Source organism: Bemisia tabaci, chromosome 7 (assembly GCF_918797505.1).
Source record: "Bemisia tabaci chromosome 7, PGI_BMITA_v3".
Lineage (NCBI taxonomy): Eukaryota > Metazoa > Arthropoda > Insecta > Hemiptera > Aleyrodidae > Bemisia > Bemisia tabaci.
The window spans coordinates 31,197,048-31,223,627 of record NC_092799.1 but is presented as its reverse complement, the minus strand read 5'-3'; the positions used below and the strand labels follow the sequence as shown (position 1 = coordinate 31,223,627).

General features: G+C 40.4%; 1 protein-coding gene across 7 annotated transcripts in view; it reads left to right on the top strand.

The window, feature by feature from the left end:
• The window catches only part of 5-HT2A (5-hydroxytryptamine receptor 2A), a 237,483-nt gene that overhangs the window by 124,730 nt on the left and 86,173 nt on the right, over positions 1 to 26,580 (top strand). The window contains exon 1 of one of the 7 annotated variants that reach the window (XM_072302859.1): positions 10,963 to 11,004. The exons of the other annotated variants lie outside the window; for them this stretch is intronic. The gene's annotated coding sequence lies outside the window, so the exon portion shown is untranslated. Of the gene's footprint in view, positions 1 to 10,962; positions 11,005 to 26,580 lie in introns of those variants that run through there. 7 annotated transcript variants of the gene reach the window in all.

The following is a 26,580-nucleotide window of genomic DNA, read 5'->3' as shown; positions in this document are numbered from 1 at the left end:
GAGAATTCCACGATCTATTTCAGACATACGAGACAAAAAGCTTAAAAATGAGCGTTTAAGTAGCGAAACGTGTCTTAATATCATCATGAAAAGGTAACTTTTAAATAAACACGTAATTCTGTTGCACACTGTTTTGTTGTCAAGTCTAGCCTGAATTTACACAGTCTCGCTTCCACTGAATCGGTTCAACACTGGAAAAAAAACACATTGGATCTAGAGTCCAGACTCTTAAAAACATCGACAAGAAAAAGTACTCTTGATTCAATCAAGAACCAAGCCTCTTAATTTAAGCGGATTTCGTTTAAATTCAAGCAAAAATCCGATTTAATCAAGAGTATTTTTTCTTGTCAATGTTTTCAAGAGCCTGGACTCTAGTTCAATGTGTTTGTTTTTTCCAGTGCTGATAAAAGCTAAACACTTTGTTTCCATTCTTTAAAAAAAAGCTAACCGGTTAATTTAGGGACAAAAAGAGGCGCACAATCTCAGCAACAGTGCAAAGGTCCTTATGGCAAAGTGGAGTCCATATGAATTAATGTCCCCGATTTTGGACGATTTCTCACATTTATGAAAGGGGGTTTTCACGAGATTATTGGCAACTTACATCCCGCAGAGTTTCTCGATCAAGTTGATAATATTATTGCAGTTTGAGCTGGCCACCACTGCTCCATCTTACAGGGTTGCCTCAATGCGAGCGGCGCCTGCATCGACTGACGCCGGCCCCGAGTTTTTCCTGTCACAAATGTCACCCTCGCCCTCATATTTCCGCACCAGGGAACCTATTCCACCCCGTCCTCGCGGCCGCAAGAAGTTATTCTCCCCGCAATCTATCAAGTTTATAATTGGCTCCCATCACTTTTTCCTATTGTTTTCTCGTTAAGACATTGATTACCCAATTTCGCCGGGCCTAGAAAACCAGGTGCTCGCCCTCGCCATCGTCGCTCCGATCAACCGGAGCATTTTCGTGGGCAACATCCCTTCCTACCCGTCTCCTCCCTCCCTCCTCACACCCCTCAATCTCTTAACGCCAAGGCTATTTTTCATTTTCTCTCACAAATTGTTTTCGACAACTTGTCGGGCGCTGCTGCGCTGGCATCAAATTTAACGACCGAAGAATCGAGCAAGATTGTGCGAAGCCGCGGTGGCGGTAGAAACGCAATGCTTTTAAAATTGTTACGAGATTTTCAAAGTTCTCGGGTGATTTGGGATGCAGGGCTCATGGAGTTATCAATGTAATTACTTTTTTTTTAATTTTATTAGAATTTTTGTCTATTTTTTTTCACTTGTTACAGACTTAATTAATGTTTATTATAATTGCGTCTTCCTCTAGTTTCAATTTATAACATTGTATGCGTTTCATTACTTACACTGGAAGAAAAACACATTGGATCTTGAGTACAGACCTTAAAAACATCGACAAGAAAAAATACTCTTGATTCAATCGGATTTAAGCTTAAATCAAGAACCAAGCCTCTTAATTTGAGCGGATTTCCTTTTGATTTAAGCTTAGATCTGATTGAATCAAGAGTCCTTTTCCTCGTCAATGTTTTCAAGAATCTGGACTCTAGATCCAATGTGGTTTTTTTTCGAGTGTATGTGTATTCTTATCATTTGTATTTTTTTTCACGTCGAATCCGGCAGAATAATTGGGTATCCCAATTTGCCGGGCAGATTAATGCTCTTTTTTCTTTCATGTTTTACATTTTGAATAAAAATATATTTGATCGTATCTTATTTTTCAAACGATGGGGTGAGAGTAGTTTGATATAGATCGAACCTACTGAATAGGGATATATCTACAAAATTGATTTAATCCGAGATATTACGGTTTACTTACTTCAATTTGTGATTATAAATATTACAATGTTTATTCATACTTTAAAAAACTCCAAGAACGAGGGATGGGGGCAGTTTTTGGGGAGGCTCTTCACCATGGGATTTAGAATACAATATCGTTTAATTATACAATACAATTAATACAACTCGAGGTAAATGCGCCACCTGAAAGATATCTTAGGGCTTCAAAGTCTTAAATAGTTCAAAACGAAGTATTGAAGTGCATGTTGCAAGAATTGTAAAGAGTTTGGTCGTTCAATTTTTTCACCGAACGAAAGATCAATGACGAGTTAATGTACATTTTAACCTTGATAATAAAAGAAAAGGAAGCAAGATAAAAACGAGCATTTCAAAATGTCAATTTCATTTCGTAGAGATTTGAGCAAAAAATCAGCAAGCATGGGCATTTCTATGCGTTATTTAAAGAGTACTACAGAGCTTTTCATAATTTACTTTTTGATAAATAATTAAAGACGCATTCATTCTGGGGGAGCGGAGTAAAATTATTCATTCTGATTCTTGTGTGAGCGTCAAGATTTTCGAGTTGCCCCTCTACTTTCTTTCCTTTGCATTTTGACGTCACTTCACTCCTACCTCATTAATTATTTCTTTCCTTTTAAGTGTCATTTTCGAGAGAACCCGTTGCCAAACACTGGATAGTTCAAAAGTCGTACAACGTTCATATTCTAGCACTAGCAAATTTAATGAACTCTCAAGTAGAAAAAATGTGTAAAAATTCTCAGACATTTCGTAGAAATTCTCAGAAATTTTAGGTTAAGTGATGGAAAAAATCCTGTAAAAACCCCGAAGAGAATATTCTTAAATATCCCTAAAAATTCGTGATTGTTCGAAGGAAATTTGACAACGTCTGATGGCTCATACGGCGTTCTTCCTAAGCACGACAGCGTGGCTCGCCTCAGATAAGTAACGACCGCGGTGTGTGACCAAAATCATCAATGGCTGAAGCTACTTCCGATCATCGAGTTCGTGCATGAAACTGCGAGGCAACCCTTACAGTCGAGGAAAACATTCCGTTCAAAGCTATGCACTCATTCTTTAAGTGGGAAATCGCATTCCTGTATTCATAATAATCGCTGGTAAGAGGACCCAATGATCCATGTAATGGTGCTTACTTCTCACACCGTTTTTTTCCAGAAAGTACAGGTACACTACAAGCGTTAAAAGGCCAATTTTACGGGAAACTTCAAACGCTGATGAGTGATGTTTAAAAAGTCGACACTTTCCCTCATTTAAATGACTCGTGTAAATATCCAAATTTTATGGCACAATCAGGCAACTTTGCTCGCAATAAGACTTGAATTATGGCACATAACTGTGAAATCTAACTATGAATGTTTTCCCTCTGTGTTGAGATTTCCAGTAACGCACGTTGGCTAAAAATTCCAACTTACTGTCTAAATTAAGTAGTTGAAATTGTATGTCGCCTAGATGATGGTTCTGTGAAACCGAAAGGCCTCGGCATTTGTCATAAGTATGCAAATAATAAATTTATAGATTAGTTATTATCGCAGTATAACGGCTGTCATCCTAATACTTTCATAACACTTGTGTATAACGCTGTTTAGCCCAGCACGTTTCAATATACTGGAACGACGTTTTGGAAAAATATCCGAGTTGCCCGACAAATGCTCTTGCGAAAGTATAACTGCCGGGGTGCTCGGATAAAATTCCACCGGGGGCTTCATGAAATCAAGGAGCGTCAGAATGTCTGATTGAAAATCGCCATGCCAAACCGAGTATTTGTTTTCCTCTTGTGAATGGTGAAACTTTTATGTGTGTTTAAGTTTCGAGCGGAAGAGCAGTCGGGGTCATATATACCCACAGAGGCAAGCCCGAAAGGCAAGTCACCGTTCGCCCCCCGTACCATGCAATCTCGCTTCAAGAACTAAGAGGATAAGGTTCTCTCTCGACTTGCGCTCGTATGGAAAAGTTATTGAAATGAGCGAATGTATAAAAAGTAGCAGTGGCGTGGCGTGGAGAAGGATCGATAAGCAAGGTGTTCGCAGCGAACACCTTAATAATCGATTCTTTACCATGGGTTTAAAGGGAAGAACAATCGATTTATCGCAATTCACGCCACGCCACTGAAAAGTAGCTACATCTTTGAAGCGGAGTCACGGCTGGAATTTCGAATTTCTGCAACTGGGCCTTTCTCAGCGATTAAAATGACTAAAAATTGTTAAGAAATATTGGAAAACCCACTTGCACAATATAATTAAAATCGTCGTTTTTAGCATCGGAGAACACTGAAAGTAAAGTATGGTAACACCTATACTATAGTTTTTGATAATATCTATCATTTTAGTCATACACAGTCCATGTAACGTGGTTAATTGACTTTCTCAGCTACGTAGCGTATCGCTTACTTCAAGATGAGCCAGACTTAAAAAGAGAGGAAAAAAGAGAGGGGGCTTAAACTCAGTTAAACATTATGATGCATGTTAAAAGTTTTTGATGTTGCACAGTGCCCGAAAAAGAAACCTGCAGCCCAAAATATAAAAAATTACGAGATGGTAAATGTGAAATATGAAGCCTGAACTGTGAAATGCGAAATCTGCGATACGGCCCAGTGATGAGGCGTGAGTGATCGATAATCGATATTTCCACACTTTGATCTACACTGAGAAAAAACTATGGTTTATAAACCTATTAGAGGTAAATATGGAACACCTATAATAGTCGTAAATAAACTAATGATTCTCGGTCTGTGAACCATACTAAGGTCTCTGTACCTAATTAAGGTACCCCGTACCATAACTAAGGTATATGTGCTATTATTATATGTAGAGGTACTACTATTAGTGGTGTTCCATATTTACCTCTAATAGGTTTATAAGCCATAGTTTTTTTCTCAGTGTAATTGTAAAGAATGGATAGTAAGGTGTGTGTTGCGAACACCTTGTTTATCCATCCTTCTCCAAAGGTTTACATGGCCGATCGATTGATACATCGCCAAGTACGCCATGCCACCGAAACTAACGTGAAACCTCGGAGTTGGTCCCTTTTCAAAGCGAACTAAATTCACGTCAATCTCTTTTACGTAAGATGAAAAACGGAAACGAGACCAGAGACCCTAAAAACCACATCATCGCAGTCAAACGGGATTTTCATTTTTTCTGAATTGAATCTGTCAGTTACAAAAGGGCTCAAGCGCCAAAATTGAGAATTCAAGAAAGATGTTATCAACCGTCTTAATTGACCCCTCTTAAATCTCAAATCTCTAAAATATTTGTATTAAAGCGAGTAATTAATTTATCACATTACTATGTGTAATTCATCTGCAATTTAAAACAGATTTGTTCCTACAGTCCCTACTATTTTTTTCATATTATTATAACCTGCGCTTGAGTCCTTTTATGCCGTACTAAGGAAAAACGCCGCATGAACATTCGAGAGTTGCCAAATTGCTCCGGATGAAACATGCATTTTTGAGAACGATTATGGGTATTTTTCTTTGAAATATTCAGACGTTATAGACGAAATTGCGAACAAAAATCTCTGAAAAAATTGTAGAAAAATATTCACGATTTTCCCGGTAAATTGAGTCTTTATTGAAGGAAATGAGGTAACGTCTGAAGGTTCATACGGCGTTATTCCTTGGCACGGCAGTTTTGTAACTGACTGATCCAATTGAGTATCACAGCAACACATTCAATTTCAACGAAGGAGCCTCAGAATTTGCACCTTGAAAACCAAGCCGGGAAGAAAATTGGTGCTCGTGAAACTAGGCCCAACACTGAGAAAAAACTATGGTTTATAAACCTATTAGAGGTAAATATGGAACACCTATAATAGTCGTAAATAAACTACTAATTCTCGGTCTGTGAACCATACTAAGGTCTCTGTACCTAATTAAGGTACAGAGACCATAACTAAGGTATATGTGCTATTATTATATGTAGAGGTACTACTATTAGTGGTGTTCCATATTTACCACTAATAGGTTTATAAACCATAGTTTTTTCTCAGTGAAGTGGACATCAATTTACATTCCGGGACAGCGTTTCCGAGATCAAGATCGGGTTTGAACTGGAGATCGGATTCAAACTTAGCTAATGACTCTCGCTTACAAGTTCCAAATTGGCTCCCATTCATCTTTGCGCGTAACAATTCGGATTTACATCAAGACCGGGAGCCGGAACTTCAAAATTCGCTCGCTTGGAGAAGCTCTAATAAGCTTTGAAACTTGATGGAGCCGGTATGCACAACCGGAATAGCAACTCTCTGTAAACGGGGAGAATGAGGGTCATCGATGTTGATAACCAACATCCGTGCGAACTTAGCGCGAGGTATTCGGGTGATCTGTGCGGGTGTAAGTTCCACGAGTCGCGCGGTGGGATCTCGAGTCGTAAGGGATCCGGAAGCTGGTCGTAAACTTATCGGCAAGTGCTCCCTAACTGTTTGATCCACTTGGTCTCTGGAGGTTCCGTATTATTGGGTCATCCGCCATGATTCCGCCAATCAAGAATAAATGTCATAATTCTTCAGGAACACTTACGCAATTGCGACTGTTATGAGTCGGTAACATTGTTTTTCATACATTTACACCGGGGAAAAAAACACATTGCATCTAGAGTTCAGACTCTTGAAAACATTGACAAGAAGAAATACTCTTGATTCAATCGGATTTTTATTTGAATCAAAACGAAATCCCCTAAAATTAAGCGGCTTGGTTCTTGATTTCAGCTAGATTCTGATTGAATCAAGAGTACTTTTTCTTGTCGATGTTTTGAAGAGTCTGGACTCTAGATACAATGTGTTTTTTTTCCAGCGTGGATGCCATATTTTGTGTCAAAACGAGATGCGATATATCGCATCGATTGGTTCCATTTTTTCAGCTACTCGTCATTTTTCTCGAATTTTGAGATCACAATTCTGTTGTCAGGAGACAGAAGTATTCACCAACCAATTTTGACAAACAAACTCAACGTAATAAAGGTGTGGTTTTTTTAGAGGAAAAATATCGAATTCGAGTAAATACCTAAATAACATCTCAAAACACATTCAATTTACCATAGAACATATGAAAAATAACCAGACCAATTTTTTAGATCTTACTGTAATTGTTGACGAGGATAACCTCATCCAATTCAAAATATTCCGTAGGTCTACAGCCTACAGTCACAAATAGTATAATTCCCTTTCATTCAAATTACCCTAACAGCCATAAACATAATGCAATTCATGCTATGGCATATAGAGGGTTTTCCATTCCACTTCTAGCCGTAAACATAGACAAGAGAAAATCGCAATTATCCAGAGAAATGATAAAACTAATAGATTCCCTAAATATATTAATAATATATAATAATATATACGCCAAAGAGAGGCATTTTCCCAGTCTCTCCATTGTCCCTGCGGTAAATTCACCGCAAACTGTACCAAAATCAACACAAAATTTGTATCGGTTTATGTCTCACTTCCTTCTTCTTGTTAGCCAAAAGTAACAATAGAACACAAGTACTCTCATCAATGCATGCGCTTATAGTAATATTAGAGCAAGTTTACGTAAGAGTTAACCTCCTTTTCATTCTAACTGCTCCGAATAGGCCCTTTTAAGCTGTGTCAATCCTCTGGGTTAGCATCTCGCTCCTTAAAGTCTGTCACACTCGTTATTAAATCGCCTAAAAGTACTCAAAGCTTTTCAGAAAAACGTTGAACAAAAATCTTCGAGGTATAAAAAGGTAGTCTGCGGGTTAGCATCTCGATCCTTAGTTTCTTTCACTTTCGTCATTAAAACGCCTGAAAATACTCAAAGCTTTACAGAAAAATTTAAAAAAAAATCTTTGAGGTGTAAAAATAGCCCCGAGTGAAAAATTCGGAGCGATCTTGCAACAACACAATCCTGTCATCTATCCCGAAAAGAACCGTTGGCGCCTTATAATTATGTGGCCGCAGCTTCCATTTCCATTTGCAGCTCGGCATAATGCAATTATCAAATTTAAAGCGGGTAAAAACCTCGGCGAGGGGACGAATAAATAAAAAATAAAAAATAAAAAAGATCCGCGGTTCTCCTTCCCATTGTTAATTGAGCCATGTAAATCGTTTCTTTTTAATTACTTCGAGCGCAGAAGTTTTTCATCTTTCTCGGTGGTACACTCCTTTCCCCTTTTTTTCATCCGGGGAAATCCGAGGTGGTCTCGGCTCTTTTCAGATTCCTTTTAATCGCAACGGGAATACTAACAACATAGATGCTCATTTCTCTTCGGTGCCGCACGGTGGATCGAGTCAGTAGGAGAGGTCGGACAAAATGTGGAATCTTTAAAAGCTTATGACTTCGTTTATACAAAACTATGAGGTTCTAAAATTGGTTTTATTGGTTTCCTCGTGAAATTTCCTTCCAGAAACACCCCTTAAAATTTGAAATGTGGAGAAATAAACATCAAAATTTGCAGTTGTCAAAAATGTAATGTCCGACCTCTTTGATTGAATCGAGCCACTGTGTGCCGGTCGGAGAGTGTGGGAGGGTCCTTTACCTCTGCCAAGTTCAGCGCTGAATTTTCTTCACGTGAATGTAATTTCCGGGCTCCCTCGATGTTAAAGTGCTCCGAAAGTAACTCAGTTGTCGTCTCCGTGCGTTTGTCTGTGGTGTTGCATCTTCTTTTTTTTCAACAAATGGTCAAATGTTTATGTAAACTCTGACAGCACTTAGTCGCTTCATCATTGAAAAATCACAGTTGGGCTGAACAACGCACTTTATTGCATGGCGGTTCCACGTTTTACTCAAAACTTGGAACGAAAAAATCAGAGAGTTGAAAGCGTCATGAACTAAGTGCGAATGTCGGGAGTTAAATGCTCAGATGAACTAGACGGGGCAAGTGGAGAGTTTATTGCGTCTGAAGAACGTCTCATGAAACGGTTCTAGGAGTTCCTTCAGAAATTTTGAAACCTTCGAGTGGGACACAAACGAAATTATTTTAAACTCGATTAAAATTTCATCGTTAATTTACAAAACGCCTTTCACAAGGTCAACTCTGCCATGCTAAGGAAGAACGCCGTATTAATTGTGGGCGAGTTTATGGCACGCTGCGCCGCGGCGTGCTGCCAGCTCGAAACGCACATTGGCGCCTACAAACCTAAGGGGATACTTCACGCATTGCGCAATGCTTGAAGTATCCCCTTAGGTTTGTAGGCGTCAGTGCGCGTTTGGCGCTGGCAGCGCGCCGCAGCAATCTCGATGGGCGGGTGAAGAACGATTTCTAGCAGGGAGATCTTCCTGGCGGAGAAACTCGTATATCGTTTACATTTTTTATTTAATTTCAGACTGTTAAAATTACACACTGATCGTGTGAAGTAATGAGTGAGCTCTCAACGCTGGACGAAGTGTAATAATGATAGGCGGGGCGTGCACCATAAATTCTCCCCTGCGGAGTGATTTTTGAAACTGACGGACAAAGCGATCGACAAAGAAGACATAAGGAGTATGGAGCGCGCTCATTGGTTGACATTACTGGTTCTTATAGACTAAGGAAGAAAATGATGGACAAACTTTCGGGTCTTTAGTAGGTTGCCGTTAGTTAGAGTCCATTACCTACCTCCTATGTCCATTGCCACCACCTGTTTCTACCCATAGGATCCCTCCAAATCCCTTTTGTCGTCTTTGTCTATCAGTTTCAATATTCGGCCCGCTGTGCTCTGTCGGGATAAGGAGAAGCTCTGGACAAGTGATAAGAATACGAATGACAAACGATGAGACGGATAAGCTCGGGAGGGATTTGCCTGCGAATAGTCGATTTCTACAGTTTTCTGCACGAGGATAACGATGCGCACGGTGAATTGCATGGAAAATTGTCTCCACGGAGGTATAACGCTTTCTTTTCTTCCTCAAAAACAGGCCACCCTAATTTTTGGCACTTTCAAGTCAACTTTCTCCCGGTTGCTGTCAGCAAAAAAAAATAGGGAAAACCCCGTAAGCTTCAGTCACTCGCTATTTTCGAATGAAGTAACAAAAAAAAATGACCTAACTGACTGTAGATCAACCATCAGCGAGAGTCAATGGCGTGGCGTGCTTTGCGATATATCGATTGTTATGCCATTTAAGCCTATGGAAAAGGATCGATAGACAGGGTGTTCGCAGTGAGCACCTTAATAGTCGATTCTTTACCATGGGTTTAAATTACACATCAATCGATATATCGCAATTCACGCCACGCCACTACTGAGCGAGAATAGAACGTAGACTGAAAATCCATACTTTTTGTGCGTCCTTTGTTTTTCAGTGGTTCAGCTCGAGGGAGATGAGGGGTTATGCAGGATTTTATTCTATTTCCTCGAGAGACGTCAGGAAGCAAACAGATTCATTTTATCTCACTCAAAAACGAGCTCAATTATGGCCGGGGAGAGTCGAAATGAGTGAGCGTGTCTCACCGAGCAACTTGCGGGAAAGAGAGCTCCGTTGCCAATTGATGGCAGGATTATCCGGATCTAAAATCGGAAATTCCTTACTGCAGGATGTCTATTGAAACAGGCTGGTCAAAAATAAGTACTTTTACAGTACTTTTTCAGTACATTCTCAAGAAATTCAGTACCTCCTCCGACAGAAATATTCCGTACTTTTTCAGTACCTCCAATTGACGAAATTAGAAAAAATTCAAAAATTTGAAATTGCAACAAAAGTGACAAAAAATTCCAGACCTTTTTGCAGAATTTTTCAGTACTTCCGGACCGCCCTTAAAAATCAATACTATTTCCGGACTTGTCGACACCCTGATACAGGCTCTCTCAGCCTTAACTTAGGGCAAAGGGCATTCTTGTGGCCTGGCGATCCTGTCCGTAGAATGCTTGCCATTTCCAAATATATCGCCAAGTTACCAAGAAACCAATCAAGCTCGAGTTCGTACAATAATTGCAACAATTGCAACATATTCAAGCTTGAGGCTCGATGTTTCATCTCTCTTCTTCATTTAAGGACAAAAAGCTCGGGGCACTATTGAATTGTTTTTATTCACTCTTTTAGGCTGGCGTCTATTACAACCACCGACACCAGTTTGGTCTGATCACCACTAAAAGGGTTGAGATGTGAAACCAAACAACTTTCACTTTGAGTTCACTGTAAATTCTTGGTTCTCACTAATTTGCTTTGTTTGGTCTGTTTTCAGGTTAGTAGATGGAGAAGGAAGTGGAACTGTCTTAATCCTAAGTTCACTGTCTGTGAGTTTAAAATTTATAATATTTTAAGATTTTCCGGCGCTGAAAAGAGTCCCTAACTCAGCGTTGATCTTGTCATTCAATGATTTTTCTTCTCTTTCTTTATGAATATATTTCTCAAATTGAGAAAAAATCGATTGAAGGTTGGATTGGCCCGTGACCACCTAACCAGCGATGAGAGGAACATGAGTCGGTCCCCGGACATTTTTAATTTGTCGATTTTGGAGATGAATTTCATCAATTTCAGTGGCTTTTTTCGAAACTTTTGAAAGTTAATCCTTGAATTTGACAGAAATCACGCTTCCAACTTCAAAACCCATCTCATCATTGTACACCACGCAATAGTCGAAGTCCTTTTGTTGGCTAAGCAACGCCGGCACTAGATATAAAAGTTGGAGTTCTAAGACTAACTGACCCAGCTAATCCAGTTGGTGCTTCACATAAATTTAAAAGGTGCATTTTGCACCATAATGACGGTATGGTGGTAGTTAGGGTACAGCACCAACACTGACAATGGTGTAACACCTGTATTACATTGGTGTAAAACATACTGATGCTGCATTGGTGCTGAATAAAATGTGGGTATTATACCAATTAGTGGGTGCTGCACATACATTTAATACACGGAAAAAATAGGGCAGTCGACACAACCAGTGGCTAGTTAAAAATGCGGCAGCTACCGTGCGGTAGTTACGCTAACTACTGCGGTGGAGGTCACAACTGACCCGGTAGTTATCGTAACTATCGCACGGTAGCTGGCGCATTTTTAACTAGCCGCCGGTTGTGTCGACTACCCTATTTTTTTCCGTGTAGGTGCATTTTGTACCGTTTGTATTTTGCGTTAAGGCGGTAGTTAGGGTACACTGGGGGGAAAAAACACATTGGATCTTGAGTCCAGACTCTTGAAAACATTGACAAGAAAAAGTACTCTTGATTCAATCAGAATCTAGCTTAAATCAAGAATCAAGCCTCTTAATTAAAACGGATTTCGTTTTGTATCCGATTGAATCAAGAGTACTTTTTCTTGTCAAAGTTTTCAAGAGTCTGGACTCTAGATCCAATGTGCTTTTTTTTTCCAGTGTACAGCACCAACTAATTGGTGTAAAACATACGTTTTATTCAGCATGAATGGGAGATCCTTACGGATCAATAGCTCCAACTTTTTCCCCACAGTGGACCCCCCTAAAAGGCTGTCAAGAGCCCTTAGCATCGACCGGAGTGTTACGTAATTTAGGCATGAGTCTCCTGGCCGCCGGTTATAAATCTTAACGGAAACGGTAAATTAGGTTATGCTTTATCCCGGCTTAGTGAAAATCGACAACAGGCCGGCAACTTTCGAACAGGGACTAATTGAGGCTAATTCGGGCGGGGGTGGAGGACGCAAGGCGGAAGCTATATCCGACCTGCTGAACTAAAACCGCTTATGCCTAACAAAACCCCGACGGGGATCTGCGGTTTTCCCGGAGCACAGCAGATATCATCGGGGAGAAAAGTACTTTTGTCGTCTCCGGGTGCGGGTGGGATCCGGGGTTGTGGGTGGCGGCGGCGAAGCGTGGACGATCGATTATCGATATTCTCCCATTTGAAGCTGTGGCAAAGAATCGATTTTCAAGATAAACCCTATTTATCGATCCTTTTCCATGGGTTTAAACGGCGGGTCAATCAATTTATCGCGAAGCACGGCAAAGCACTGGTGGGTGGGTGGGGGCGCTATCGGTAAGCGGTGACTCTCCACGGAACTGAAGTCCATTTTGATGGATTCGAATCAATCGCCGAGTCCTCCTTCGCCCGCCGCCGTCCCATTGTTTTAATCTTCACTCTTTTATTCTCAACGACGACAATATTTCATATCGCCTTAATTTCAGCCCCGCTCCGCTGTTTCCTCCGCCCCTGCCCCGCGGAGCCCGCGCCGGGGGATCACAAATTGAAAAACTGCTCCCGTAGGATTCCCTTATCGAGTTTTAAAAACCGCTCATCGTGGCTTAATTATACGCCAATAAGTAAACGCGATCCATCTAAATCAGTGGCGTTTTCGCCGCGCACGCTTGAGATGCACTGCTTCCTGGAAGCTCGGATGGATATTTTTATCATTTATTAATTCATCTATTCATCATTTATTTTTTCGTCGCGACGGTGTAAGTCCGCAACCACGTATCTCGATCGCAGTGTTGGAAAATCTCCGCACCTATTTTATCTTTTTAAAGGAGAACAAACCGACATCATTCCTTGAAGTTATCAGGGCTGGATTTAGGGGGCGGCAAATTTTGCAATTTTTTCAAATGTAGGTATAAAAACAAGAGTCGGATTTAGAATAAAAATTATAAGCGAGAAAAGGCGACAAAATCGCTCATTTCTTGAGAGCATAGTCATTTCTAATTTTGTCCTCTTTCGGTGATACAAGAGACATCGCCTTTAATTAGTCAAGCTAAGAGAGAAGTCAAACACGCAATTCGTCCTGGAGTGGCGCGGCGCAGAGAGCAATGACGAGGACTTGAGATGAAAAGGATTCGGCGCGCGGTCGGCATGTAACACGTATTAGCGCCTACTAGACTGCATGAATACTTCTCGCATTGCGTCAAACACAGTGCGTTCAGCAGCGGTCGGCGAGGCGGCGGCGTGAAACGCGTAGCGCCTACAAGACTAAAGGAATACTTCAGAGATTGCACCAAACACAGTGTGGTCGGCGCGGCGCGGCGGTGGAAGTTAAAAGCAGTATACCTCATTTATGTTTGTTTTTCATAATTTTTGGTTCATTTCCTATAAATGGAAGGCCTTATCCACACAGAGATAGGTTTACGGAACTTAACTATAGCGCAAAGTTCCGTGAACTTTTGCTACTAGTGTTGACAAGGCTTTCGCAAAAAATGTGCCCAACACGAGTAAACGCGTCTTAGGCACCCCTCCGCCTTCGACACGTTCACTTGATGGTTTTTATTGATGTTTCAAAACGGATGAGAAGGAGGCGGCAAGTAGGTAAATCCGGCCCTGGAAGTTATCGCAGAATTTTCTTGGCACTGAGAAGAAAAATCACGGCAGTTTTTCATAATTGCCGCTGAGTAGTTTTTCATTTAAAAAATAAAGTATGACAGGAAGTCTGCGACGTCGCAAACCGAGATACGTGTTTGCGGACTTACACAGTCGCGCGTCGCTTTATTCTTCATTTATCAATTTATTTATTCACCACTATAGCGGTTTAATCGTGCTTAGCAAGGGGTGCTACGTTACGCGCTTACTCGCGAATATTTCATGCAGGAAATTTATTTATTACTCCGAAATAATAATGATGAGTAAATAAAAAAAAATATAACCGTGGGAAGCTAAGGAGCACACGTCGATTACTCACCTCACTACTTGTCTCTTACTCTATCGAGTTCGCCTTCAAAAATCGTGATGGCAATACGAGCGACTTGGGAGCACGAATATTTGCTCACGGTAGCTTTGTTTTTGTTTACTTCCCCCTCTCAAGGAACACACATTGATTACTCCCCTAACTGCAGAGTTTCTCTCATTCTATCGAGTTCGTCTTCAAATTATTATCCATCATAATACGATGAGATGTGAGATTTTTGATCACACATTTTACGACTAAAACGTTCATGACTAGTATTGGACCCATTTTGTAGAATTGCCTCGATACGAGTTTTGAAAAAACATCTCTAAGTGACACGGTTGGATGCTTTTACCGATTATAAAGAAAGAACAGAGAATCTGAATTCCACGTTGCACACTGAACGTTTTTGAACTGATCAATCCTAAGTGTTTAAAAGTTCAGGAGAGAGCATAGGCTTGTGAAAGTGCCCCCCATTAAATTTTCAAAGGATTTCAAAGAGGTGGATTGTGAACACACATACTTCCCCAAAGGAATATAGGCGCAGGCATAGCAAAATCGCGAGAACGTCTCCTGGCGTACTACGGAAAACGCCGCAAGAGCATTCAACTGTTGTCAAATTTATTTGGATGAAATATTTATTTCGGAGAATATATTCATGAAAATAGTGCAAACTTTAGGACAGTCATCCATGACGTCGCGGTATCGGAAATTCTTGCTCCTTCTCAAATCCTGATATTCGCTGATATCGAGGAAAAAAACATTTTCCGATGAAAAGCAAGGGTTTCTTAATGATCAATTAGCATGCATCACGTCCAAGATAATGGATTCCATGCTCATCCTTAATATACTTGCCTGCTTATCTTTCCCAAAATTGTGGACGAAATGAGCAGACATCATTAAAGGTTTCAGTGTGGGGTCCATTATCGTAGACTCAATGCCACATTACCTTCCTGTCATAGTCCTTCATATTATCTCGGGCAACGAGATTTTTCTTTATAGTTCAGAAGGAAAGATAACTTTCTCCACCTTGTGTGTAATACATATTATTATAGGAAATCCGGCATCATGCGGTTTATACATACGCCATTTTGCCATAGCATAGGAGTCTTGGCTCCGTGCATAAACAAAGGCCTATGAGAGCGTTAATGCAGTGCATGCGCTTGAGAAATTATTCCATGTCACGGAAGGAAATAGTGACTCCACTCATACATGAGCCATGGTTTGCACGTGTTCTGATGCCATTCGAGGCTCACTTGAGGACAGAGTTACTATTCTCTTGTGTAGCATTGCAGGATTCTTTAAACGCGGGCGCGAACAATGACGGTCCTTGAAGAACTGTGGTTATTGCTTGCCTTACGATAGCGCAGGATTTACAACTCCTCTAATCCAATCGGGCCGATTGTGAGAGTGCCTGCACAGCGAGTGGAGCATGAGATCTGCTCCACTACATACAATGAGGGCGTTTAGGGGAAGGTTCCCCCGCTTCCAGTGCTTCTCTGTCAGGTTCTCTGCTTTCAAAATAAAACGCTCCGAGCTTTAAGCATCCTGTCATTGGTGCCAAATTTTAATCGACCGTTATATCAACGGTGTGATCAGATTGATTCTGACGCACTTTCAGTATGTCGTTCTTGTAAAATTGATGAGTAAAATATTTCCGGGTGGAAATGACGTGTTGGATGAAGGTAACGTCTTTCTTGCCTCTTTCCCTGATTGATTTGGGTGATAATAGGCGACAAGTATCAATTCGATGGTGACTTTCAAAAAGGATTTTCTGTAGAAAGATTTCTATATACACAATGGACCACTAGACAAGGTACGAATTTCAGGATTCTAAATGAAAACGTTATGTTATCATCTTCGTTTGGAGTTTGTTTCATTAGTTTTCGTTGCACGAATCGTGCTCTACGTGAAATTTTGGTTCAGAAACATGTGTCAGAATGCTTAATGCTTAAATTCGTACCTTGTCAGAGTCCATTGTCGACAACATAGATTTTCCCGAAACAAAGTTCGCTATCCCTCAAACATGTCAAGTATTTTGCACTGGAAAAATAAGTCTCTTGGGTCCAGAGTCTAGACTCTGGAAATAGTGGACAAGAAAAAATACTCGTGATTCAATCAGATTTCTACCTGAATCAAAAGAAAATTAAGAGATTTGGCCGAACGTGAAAGTTTAACTAAAACTGCAACTTCTGATGTTTATTTCGTCATATTTCAAAATTCAAGAGGTGCTTGTACAGGAAAATTTTACGAGAGGACCAATGGAGCCAATTTTAGGACCTCAAATTTTGTATAAACGGAGTTCTAAGCGTTTAAAGTTTCCAAATTTTGTCCGACTTCTCCCATTGAGTCGATCCACTGTGTGCCGCGAACCAAGGGCTGTGTAGACGTTATCAGTGCAACAGGACCATCGATCAATTTAACTCCCGCTCATGAAAAGCCAAATTTAAAAGATAAAAAGAGTCATGTAAATCATGTTTTACGTTCTGCAAATTACAAGAGTTTGGTTTCACGAAAATGTTCTCCCTCATTTGATCAACGATCATTAATGTAGAGAAAAATGAGAATGCGCTTAACCACAGGTTCCGTGCCTTTGCACACTCAGTGGATAATAATTTTGCCCTACCATTACGGCCCGAACCGATAATTGCCCTTAGCACGTTCTCACTGCACTGGGTGATAGTTTTTCGTGTACCCCCGCAAAAATGTGACACGGTAAAGGAAGGACGATTATATTTTTTCCACAATGAAAAGTAGCGCGTGTTATGATAATAAATTCTATATCCTATGCAGTGGCTCTCCCCCCCCCCCCCCCTGAGCTTCAGCAAGGACCAGTAAAAAATAATACAATAGACATGACTTATGTGTGTAGCCCTACGTGATACAAGATAAAAAACCTGAGTTCAGTCAAATATTTCAAACGTGTGTAGTTTGCAGGGTATAATGGATGGCCAGGATTCTACATTTTCGGATTGACAGGTCAGCAGAAACTCTGAAACGTATGCGTTATTGAGAGTGAAAAACTGTGTTAGTTTCCTTGTCCGAATCTGAGAGTGTTTTCAACCAATTGGGGAACTTCTTCGCGTGCAACTTTCTCGTTTTTTCCGAAGTTTGTGTCAAGGCAGGGCGACGCCGAGACACTGCGCTTCCGTCTCCAAGTGAATGAATTTTCAAGTCGGCGTGAATTAGACCGGATGAGTTACTCCGCTCAAATTTGAACGGAAAAAGACGTATCGATGATACGTCGAAAAATACGTACCTCCGATTATGACGTTGCGAATTCTCTTTTTTATTAATAAAAAACTAACGTACAGATATTACATTTTTCTTTTACTCTACGTTTATATTACTTGAAGTTTAACAGTCGACGCGACTAGATTGCTGAAGAGAAATACGCTACAATGGAAAATAAAACACATTGGATCTAGAGTCCAGACTCTTAGAAACATCGACAAGAAAAAATACTCTTGATTCAATCGGATTTTAGCTTAATTTGAGCGGCTATCCTTTTAATTTAAGCAAAAATCTGATTGAATCAAGAGTATTTTTTCTTTTCAATGTTTCCAAGAGTCTGGACTCAGACCCAATGTGGTTTTTTTCCAGTGTAGGCGTAACTACTATGGTTTGCACGTGCCTTTGTTCAAAAATCACGCCAGTTTTTTAAATATCGCTGCGATGACGGTCGATGCAGAAACGATGAATATCGAAAGTTCAGACAATATGTATATGAGAGGATGAAGTGGCAACAAACTCCTTGCTCCACGCTCCATTCCTACTCGACCCCTACTTAACTGGGATATGAGTATACATTGCCTTGAGCGTCACTGTCATTTCCCTGCATTATACAGGGTGTCCCAAAAGTCCCTTCCACCCCCTCTAAAATTTTATCTAATTGATATTTTGAAACGAAACTTTGGGGATGTTCATCGATTAATTTTAGCTACTTTTGGCCCCCCCCCCCCCCCCGTGGGGAGGGGCTGCGGACCCCAACTTTTTTTTTTTCAAATAGCAACCCCTATCTTGTGATACCTCATTCGAAAGAGCATAAAAAACTAAGAATTTTGGTGCAAACCGCAGATCAATATCTTAATTTTTGACCGAGTTATGATAGGTCAAAGGTCAAATTTGACCTATTTTCAAAAAATCATAACTCCGGTTCAAATTATCGTAATGAAAAAAATAAAACGGGAAAATTTACCAAATTGTAAGCACTTTTAAGTAAAAATCACAGAACTTACTCCAAACTAATTTTAAGGGGGGTTTCGGACCCCAAAATACGTCAATTCAAAGGTCATTAAATTTTCCCGCGAAATAAGCCAATTTCCCCCAGATTTGCCTCCACATTAGTTCAGTAAGGTCAAAATCAGTTCAACATTACGTTGGCAAGTCCCCAAATTTCGGAAAAAGTTTAAAAAAACGTACTTTAAGGTGATTAAATTTGACCGTTTAAATTTTTTTTTTAACTTTTCCCGAAATTTGGGGACTTGCCAACGTAATGTTGAACTGATTTTGACCTTACTGAACTAATATGGGGGCAAATCTGGGGGAAATTGGCTTATTTCGCGGGAAAATTTAATGACCTTTGAATTGACGTATTTGGGGGTCCGAAACCCCCCTTAAAATTAGTTTGAAGTAAGTTCTGTGATTTTTACTTAAAAGTGCTTACAATTTGGTAAATTTTCCCGTTTTATTTTTTTCATTACGATAATTTGAGCCGGAGTTGTGATTTTTTGAAAATAGGTCAATTTTGACCTTTGACCTATCATAACTCGGTCAAAAATTAAGATATTGATCTGCGGTTTGCACCAAAATTCTTAGTTTTTTATGCTCTTTCGAATGAGGTATCACAAGATAGGGGTTGCTATTTGAAAAAAAAAAAAGTTGGGGTCCGCAGCCCCTCCCCACGGGGGGGGGGGGGGGGGGGGGGCAAAAGTAGCTAAAATTAATCGATGAACATCCCCAAAGTTTCGTTTCAAAATATCAATTAGATAAAATTTTAGAGGGGGTGGAAGGGACTTTTGGGACACCCTGTAGGACAAAATCGAGAGTGAGATGTCCCTTTATATACTGCCGTCACAACCGGTAAAAGGTGACATGGTTTTACTCGAAGTTCAAATAGAGTCACTGTGATAGACATTTTAACCTATCATAGAGTACTTGTTTACATACTTGTTCCCATATAGCAGCATTGTTTTCCTGAAGTAGATTCATTGAAAGTAGCTTCGCTACAGTATTTTGCTAACGTGTTTTATTTACTTAAGGGAACACGGGACATAGAGCCCTTAAGATATTATGGTTGGTTGGTAGGTACGTTTATTAAAGTTATGCCTACGTACGTAGGTGATGCTTGCTACTTTTACTAGATAAGAGCCCGAGGCAGGTTTCACGAGTCTAGTCTGTATTTTTTATTACTACTACTTCCATCTTCCTTGATAACTGTCTAAAATTCATCATGTAATTGTTTAGTTTTGTTACTATTTTTTTCGATTTCGTTGTTCATTCTTTGCAGTTTCTCATTTTGTAGCATGTACCGTGTAGTTCTATTACCATGCATGTAATATCTAATGTTTGTAGTGCTTCGTGCCTGATGATGATCCTCCGGATTTAAAAGCTTAGCACAAGAATGTTATAAGATGTAAATAAAAGGTATCAAGGCTACTTTTACTATATTACTATTTTATTCCGTGGTTTTTACGACACTTCATTCGGAGCGTTGCGAAACACAATAGGACTATATCTAGGACTCCCACCAGTACCGAACGTTCAGTTCCCAGCCGACGACTCAACGGATGATGAAGAAATAATGGAAATAGATGTTGATTCCTATGAGGACCATGCTAGCCCTCCCATGATCGTTTCAGACTATTCGTCGGACGACGACGAGGCGATGCGGTAGCTTAGAAGTAGTGTTAGCTTCGAATTGAAGTGAAATTGTTTATTTATGATTATTTTTTATAATTCTTTACTTTTTAAAATAAAAGTGTATTTTTTTATTGTTTTTTACAACCATTAAAATATTTTATTAAATAAAAATGTGTTTATACACTATTCCAAAGGTTGATTTTCCAAGAGAAATTCCACAGGGACTGGAGGACGGACGGATGGATTCGCCTAGTCGGGTCTACGCAAAATCCAAGGAAAAGTCGTCAATACAACATGCGACAAGCGTCCTGACATGGGTTAATTACGATGTTACATGAATTGTATTGAATATTGTTGATCGGCAAAGTGATAGCTTAAATGATTAACGTAGGTAGGTTTAGTTTCCTAATATCTTGTATCTTTTTTTAAACTCACATAGAAAAAAGAAAAGAAAAAAAGAAGAAAAAATTACATCAATTTTAAAAACTCTGATGTTGCCAACTCTAAGGAAGTAACTAAGAATTTCCCACCACTACAATTATTGCACGACCTAAAATTACTAATTTTTCACTCTTTCAAGTGAGGATGAGTACTTTGCATATTTTGCGGTGCAATTTCCATGAGATATAAGGTTCAATTTTTTCCCTCGTTTGTGGTGAAATTCTTATCAAAATTTTTCTAATTTTTTTTGTGGTTTTTACGTATTTTTCTGTACTTAAGAACTGAAAATGTAGGTAAAAAAGTCAGCCGTATTTATTGTGTTTCATACCAAATGATGTTGAAAAATCATGAAAGCTGTCATCTCCGATCAGGATTAGCTTTAATTTTAATTGTGCTTTTTGTGGGGAAAATAATTTTTCCTTATTACATTTCTTAAATTTTGAAGACTGAATAACATAATTTGTGTTCTCAGTAATACTACTTGCCCACATCAGCTAACTGCGCTCAGCCATTTGTTTTAAACACTTCTGATAACTTTTAAAATCTCGATGTTACCAACTCCAAGGAATTTATTAAGAATTTCCAACCACTACGATTATTGCACGACCTACAATTACTAATTTTTCAATCTTTTTCTAGAGCGCATAAAGAAACTAGAAGAGATACTCGAAAAGATAACGAACGTAGCTGCAGTAGGAACGCACCAGCGTGTATCATATGCAACAGCAAGCGGCGGCGCGGTGCACATGGTGCAAATGGACAAGCAGGGACCAGCACCCAGAAGGAACAGCGAATACACACCGAACAGAGAGCCTATACTGTACGAATTAGTAAACAGGAGTCGGAGAGGACTACCCCGCAATGAACGAGGCACACCCGGGCCGAAGACCCCGAGGACCCCCAATAGCGCCGTTAACGCACAGAACAGGGGCACAGCAGGAGGGGGCAGGCCAGAGGGCACCCAAAAAAAGGAAAATAACAGAAAAGTGGTACCGCGGAATCCCTGCGTACTGGTGAGAGTAGGCAAAAGGGCATACACAGAGGTATTGAGGGAAGTCCATGGGAAGATAGCGAGTATGGAACCAACCTATGTGGAGGCAGTCGTACGGGCCAGGAAATCACAGACCGGCGACCTGCTCATAGAAATAAATAACAACGAGACGGCGAAGAAAATAGACGCAGCTTTAGGAGCTGAGATTAACACGGACGCTACAGCAATAGGAGGCAGCGGCATGGAAAGCAGGGCAAGGACGGTCGTCCGAAGGGAACCGACTCTGAAAATTATTATCTCGGAAGTGGAGGAAATTACGGAGGCGGACGAGGTGATGTCAGCTTTGTTCGTCGCTGGAGTCAAACCGGAAACAGCTAATGTAACCAGGCCTAGTCGCTACGGAACTAGACTAGCATTCTGTACAATAAAGGATGATGAAAAGGCGAGGGATCTAATAACTGACGGAAGATTGAGAGTGGGGCTAACGGTATGCAAGATAGTGAAGTGCGTGGAAAAACAACTGTGCTACAAGTGCCATGGTGAAGGCCACTACGCAAGGAGCTGTGAGGCAACAGTCGATCTGTCAAACAATTGCCTGCGGTGCGGAGCCCATGGACATTTTGCCAGAACGTGTCCCCAGAAAATGCACGTAGACAAGGAGACAAACCCTCAGGAAGAGCACAAATAAATGGAGGTGGCGCATATGGAAGACGAGATTCCGCAGCCGCAGTTCGAAAGGGATGGCAACGGAGCAGAACAATCAACATTTTGTAATTGGGAACTAAAATTTCTGGCTCAGTTTAGAAACAACATAGGTGCCATTATTTTTCCTGTGTACGTAGGTACTGTGTACGTAGAGTACTTTTTCTTGTCGATTTTTTAAGAGTCTGGACTCTAGATCCAATGTGGTTTTTTTTTTTTTGTTTTTTTTTCCAGTGTAGATGAAGTTGCGAACAAAATTATCTGACAAATTGGAGGGAATATATTCATGAGTTTACCAGGAAAGTCGTGTTTTATCAAGGGAAATTTGGCAACGCTTGAAGGTTCATACGGCGTTTCTCCTTAGCACGGTTGCATGCGCCTTTTTTCGTGGCACGGCAGCAGCATTTTCCTGTTTCCCGCACTTAACGATTCCGGGCTCGCTCGCGTTTTTCTCCCTTTTCCGGGAAAACGCGGGAAGTCGCGGTCTCCGTGCGAGAGGTGATGACGCGTGCGGCGGCGGTCGTTGAAAAGACGGCAACGATGCATCAGTTGATTCCGGGCTTATCCAATAAGAGCGGTATCGCGTGCACTCGGAGGCACGATTCTCCGGAGAGGGCGATAATCACATTTAAGAGCGACAAACAGACATCGCTCGGGGAGGTAAACGAATCAGCGGTCTCGCCTCTTCGTGAGACAACGGGAGCATTGTGCGTGCCCTGATTCTCTATTCTTCCGCCGCTGCACGATGACTGTCGATGGATGATGCTATGAGCCATGACAGCGGCTTCGTTTCCAACCCACACCTGGACCGGCAAAAATGATCGTATTTATGCTACAAGGAACTATGTTGCACGCAAGCCCTATTCACATGGTTCCTTATAGCATAAATGTGTCCAAATAGGAGTCAAGGACTCTAAGAGTCTGTACAGATTCCCACGTATTTTGTAGCACTACACTCGAATTCAAACTTTGATCCCCGGGGACGACGAGCCAAGTAAAAAAGTCCGTCTCGATAATTGTTCAACAGCGACGGATCGCATTCGATGTGTCGTGTGGTTCAAAACAATGCACTGAAAAAAAAAAAACACATTGGATCTAGAGTCCAGGCTCTTAAAAACATCGACAAGAAAAAGTACTCTTGATTCAATCAGAATCTAGTATTAATCAAGAACCAAGCCTCCTAATTTAAGCGGATTCCGTTTTGATTCAAGCAAAAATCCGATTGAATCCAGAGTATTTTTTCTTGTCAATGTTTTCAAGAGTCTGGACTCTAGATCCAATGTGTTTTATTTCCAGTGCAGATTACTCGATTGACTTTTGAGGCTATGTTTACTTGTTGAACCAATCTATGTCGATCTGTGATATTTGATGCGCCAAATACGATAAATAATACTTTTTAAACCATTTTGCATATTCTGCAGAATGTAGGCGGATTCAGTGGAAGTTTATTCCTCCTGAAAGGAAACGATAAAAAAACAAGCTCGACTGTGAAAGAATCGAGACATTATTTTGTCGATTTCTTGATGAAGCGACGTGACCACCTTGCAACATTGCTAAAATTCCACGAATTGTATTTTTTTGCGGGAAACTTATTTAGTGCTGATTACACGCAAAATTCAGGAGAAATTTCGACGAAACTTTAGCTGTATTCCTGGAAAATATTGATTTGTTTGAACCCTGGAATGAAATTTCGTCCCTCTATCTGAGAAACGGCGACCTAATAAATTAGACCTGTATTCAATTTTTACCTCATTTTTGAAATTTCAGACACGTTAAGCAGCCTTAAGCTCAACAATTGCTACGAGGGAGAAAAAAATAAAGGCTCGTTTCTTAGGAAAAATGTCTTTTCGCAACTGGAATCTAAAGCGACGGCGAGGATTGTGGAGAAGATTCCGGGACACAAAGGAATGACTTTTGTCCCTTTGATATTTTTTCCCTTCAATCAAAGTTTTGTAACAAATTTCACTTGACTGAACGGACGTGATTAAACTTCCAAAAAGACTCATCAGCCTGCGATGGAGGAACAAACGATGGACGACTGTTTCAGTCAGAAGTGTAAAAGTTATCCGTTATTTACAAGGCTCTTCGAGAAAAGATCTGCATATCTAGTCGTGACAAAAATAATCGTAGAGCTAAGAGTTCATTCAAGCAAATAGATAAAATGCCAGCTCAATTTTATTCAGTCTCCGTCAGGAAAAAATTGAGACAAAATCAACTGAACGAAAAACCTGTTTTATGTATAGTTGAGAGCAGAAAAATTAATAAAAAACTCATAACTACTCTAAACGACACGGGAAAAAAGTGTTAGGGGTTATATCCTAAAATTGTGGTACTAACCAAATTGGTTGGAAGACACAGGCTTTTCCAATTAACAGAGGTAGTTACCGCAACATTTGAGTTAGTAATCTAGTTTATTGGGGTACTACCCTGATGAATTGGAAATTTCCATCTCTTATTCCAAAAACTTTACCTCTTTTTTCTTTGGACTCGTAATTTTAATCCCAAATGTGACATGGTTCCTCTTTATTCAGCTCCGTCAAAATTGTAACTGCGCAGAAATCTCACACCGCTAAATTAAAGCAAATTATTCTTAATAAGTATATTTAATATTTTACTGTTCAAACAGTTTTTGAACAGCTTCTTTGTTCTCTGCCAAAAAAAAGTCACTAGCGCGATCTCGGCAATCTAATCGGTATAAACTGGATGTGCTTAATTATGTCGAAAGAGACTCCGTAGAAATTAATTAAATCAAAAAGACGTATAAGGCACGCAAATCCTATGCGAATAGTCCTTTTTGATTTTATTAATTCAAAGAGTTCCTCTTCGTCCAGTTGGCAGAGATTCTTGGCAAATTTCCTCATGTCCCGACACGAACCCTATTGCTCTTTAAACTCTTGGCTAAAAAGGCGAGGCGTGAATGATCGAAAGTCGATGCTTCCCTATTTGAAATTATGCTAAAGAATCGATTACGAAGGTGTTTTTTCGAACATCCTGTCCATAGATCATTTTCCATAGGTTTAAATGGGAGATCAATCGATATATCGCAAGGCACGCCACGCCACTCTTTGACAACGCAGTGGTGCAACGGCGCTGTGCGGTATATGATTACTTGGCCCATTTTAACCGTCACGCTCAAGTTGTGGGGCGAGGTCGGAATAAATATTCACGGTGGAAATCAACAGGTGCGAATGGCTTTTCCTGTTGAGTTGGTCAACATCGCGTCACCTATCTCTAAAACTAATAGTAAGCATCCCCACCGATTAAACCCTCTTTCCGCCATTTCTTGCTCATCCCCATTTTGTATGAATAAGCCTATTTTATCGAATACATAATGGCTACATCATACAAAGAGGATGCCATCAATTTTTTTTTTTTTTTTTTTTTTTTTTTTTTTTTTCGCGAGAAAATTGTATCGTCCTAGAGGTACAGAGGACATTAGTCATGACAAAAGCTTCTTCCAGCGAAATCCGCTCTTGACCCCCTTTGAAAAGCCTGGAGCGTGGGTGTCCCTCTGTCCATATCGTCCTCATGCCTACGGACAATAAATCTGTAGGTTCCTCACGAGACAGAGGCCAATAAGCCGGCAAAAAAAAAAAAAAAAAAAAAGTTGGATTTGCAATTTTTTCATACATTACATGCGATTCGAGATCTTCCACTTGTGCGCTTAAAACACACAAAGCGCGGAAGATGTGTGTTTACGAGCTTTTGGAAATTCCTAGGGTTGCAAACAAGGCTATTGGGTCAATCGCATCATCCACTTCGAGATTTTTCACTTGTGAGTTTAAAACACACTAAGCGTGGAAGATGTGTGTTTACGTGATTTTGGAGACTCCTAGTGGTGCAACCAAGGCTATTCGGTCAATCGCATCGTGCGATTTGAGATCTTTCACTTGTGAGTTTAAAACACACAAAGCGCAGAAGATGTGTCTTTACGAGCTTTTAGAGATTCCTAGGGTTCCAAACACGGCTATTCGGTCGATCGCATCGTGCGCTTCGAAATCTTTCACTTGTGAGCTTAAAACACACGAAGCTCGGAAGATGTGTGTCTACGAGCATTCAGAGATTCCAAGGGGTGCAAACACGGCTATTCGGTCGATCACATCATGCGATTCGAGATCTTTCACTTGTGAGTTTAAAACACACAAAGCGTGTCAAAGCGTGGAAGATGTGTGTTTACCTGATTTTGGAGACTCCTAGGGTTGCAAACACGGCTATTCGATCAATCGCATCGTGCAATTCCAGATATTTCACTTGT